This window comes from Phascolarctos cinereus, unplaced genomic scaffold (genome assembly GCF_003287225.1).
Source record: "Phascolarctos cinereus isolate Bilbo 61053 unplaced genomic scaffold, phaCin_HiC Scaffold_1;HRSCAF=81, whole genome shotgun sequence".
Lineage (NCBI taxonomy): Eukaryota > Metazoa > Chordata > Mammalia > Diprotodontia > Phascolarctidae > Phascolarctos > Phascolarctos cinereus.
Genome location: NW_027555514.1, coordinates 45983361 through 45985882, shown reverse-complemented (window position 1 = coordinate 45985882; position 2522 = coordinate 45983361). Strand labels below are relative to the sequence as shown.

General features: G+C 48.0%; 1 pseudogene; it reads right to left on the bottom strand.

Annotated features, from left to right (window-relative positions):
• Positions 1-277: 277 nt before the first annotated feature.
• On the bottom strand, positions 278-1677 carry LOC110209207 (SAP30-binding protein pseudogene; annotated as a pseudogene).
• Between the last annotated feature and the right edge of the window lie 845 nt (positions 1678-2522).

Sequence of the window (2522 nt, the reverse complement as noted above, 5' to 3'; positions counted from 1 at the left end):
AGACTAACTCAGGTGCCCTAACATCAAAGTCAGCATTTTTCCTCTAAGACCAGAAGTAAGCTCTGCTCTGCAATGATGGAAGGGTTTCCTTACAGGGCATTCTCTCCCAGTTCAGGTCCATATGGAAAATTACATGACAGCCCAATGACTGGGAAGGATACAAAGATAAAGGCACAACCTTGCCCTCACAGAACCTGTACTTGAAGGGTGGGTGGGTGTAAAGCATGGAGAAATGACACATTCAGAAAATATGCAATACTATTTAATAACTGGAGTGCAGAACAGAACAAGAGCATAAAAAAACATACAAAAAAGGTATTTAAAGTTAGGGAAAAGAAATCTGAAATAGAATGGAGTTTTAATCCTACTTCATACATTTACTAGTTTGAACCTGGGCAAGTCACTTAACTTCTGCCTGCCTCAGATTCTCCATCTCTAAAATGGAGAAAATAATAGTACCCACCTCCCAGAGATGTTGAGAGGATAAAATGAAATATTTATAGAGTGCTTTGCAAACCTCAAAGCACCATACAATGCTATTATTTTTAGTAGTAGTATTACATCCAGCCCCTCAGTTTTACTACAAACAAGGGTCCTTCTGGATGACTAGACAACAGATTGTCTCATTAGGACAAGAGAATGATTTTCAGGCATGGGAAGCTCTTTGGAAAGACTTGGTCCAGTGAGTGCCACATCCAAGGGGGCATTCCACAGCTAGCGTTCATAGTCTTGGCATGTCCGAGCCTCTACCACTGCTTGGCTTTCTTCACAATGGTGCCTACAGCTGAGACGACTGTGGCCTTCAGAGCCACTAGCACTAGTTGTCACTGTGACAAAGGCTGGCAGGGGAGTTTTTGTGGTGAGGATGGTAGGCTGGGCTACCGTAGTCACTGGGATAGCAGAATCCCACTTGCTCTTTCTCTTCTGAGCGTCCACAGCCTCAGTGCTAGCTGTGGTGGTTGTGGTGACGGCAGCACTGGTTCTGCCCTTCTCCCAGCCTGTCACAAACTCCATTTTTGTTCTCTCCTTTTTGGCTTTTTCTAATTTGTCCATTTCAACCTTCTGTGCTTTAGCTAGTGCCTCATAGTAGGAATCCTCAGACCATCCATGGGGGTCAAACATATCCTTGGGATAACTGGTGCCAAGTTCATCAATTGAACAGTACTGGATAAGTTTCTCATAGATGCTGGGATTCTGAAATTCCTTCTTCCTCTGGATAATGTAGTTCATATCCATCCCTTCCTTTATCTTCCACTCACATAGTTTCTGTATCTTAGTCTGCAAGTGCCTTGAGCATTTGCCAGGTGGCTCTGGGGGGATTTGAATCTCATCAGGAGACATGTTCCTGACCCTCTCGGAGAAGGAGGCAAACAGCTCCTGAGGATCCCTTTCCTCTAGTTTTGAAAACTCCTTGAGGTCATCAGCCTCGGGTTTTTCAGTCTCCGAGTCTTCATGTTCAGAATGTCTGCCGTTTTCCTCGTCCCCTCCTTCATAACCATCTTGATCACCCTCAAGCCGAGGAAAATAGCCATCTCCACAGGCTTCAGAGGCCAAGCCACCTCGTTCCTCTGCTGCGGTGGCATTCCCAGCGGCTTCCACTTCAGCCTCGATGTCCCCTTCGGGCTCCGAGTCCGAGTAAACCGCTAGCGACAACATGACATTCCTCTTGCCTACCATCTTCCCTCGCCTCTCCTTTCTCTAAAGATATGAGAGGTAGTAGCCTCTTCTATGTTAATTCCTGATCTAGAGATTTAAAAAAAAACCCAAACCCTCTAGACTTGTGGCAGATACAAGTCTTGCTAATTTGAGGGTATTATTTTATTTTTATTAAAAGGTCAGGGACTGATATGGGCGCCGGGGCTCCAGGTTCATTCCCTCGTAGATTTCAGTCCTCCAGGGTCCCGTGGTCCTTGAATACGTGTACCACTTCTTCAGGACGCTCTTGTTTCAGCTTCTTCGGGTCCCCTGTGGAGTCGTCGGGGTTGCACTTCACACGGACCTTCTTACTCAGCCGCTCGTTGCACACAACCTCGATCAGGGCTCCGGGACAACCGGACGCCCTCGGCCACCTCCGGCCTCACTGCGCATGCGCTCTGAGACCACCCGTCCACGACTGCTTTTTATGGGCGCCGGAAACCGGAAGCCAAAGCCCGAAACTGGAAGCAGCTCTTTAACTTGTGAAAACTGAACCTGTGGACACCGCTCCCCCCACCCCCTTCAACGTGACGGCCCTAAGTATCTGGAGCTACTGAGAGACCTCAGAATGGCCGTGTTAGCTCATCCAGGTGTTCCCGGAGGCTGACACACCCTCCTGGAGTCTACACTTCAAAACCCGCTCTTCCTGATCGGGCTCTGGGACCTCTAAAAAAAAAAAAGTCCTTGAAATTTCTCACGTTTCAGCCCTGGCATTTCCCTGAGGCAGGCCTCCCACCCCAGCCCACCTTGATTACTTAATTAGCTTAAGTGATGCCCCTTAATCCCATCCCGGCCCCTTTCTGAATTACCCCCCCCCTTGATCCCAT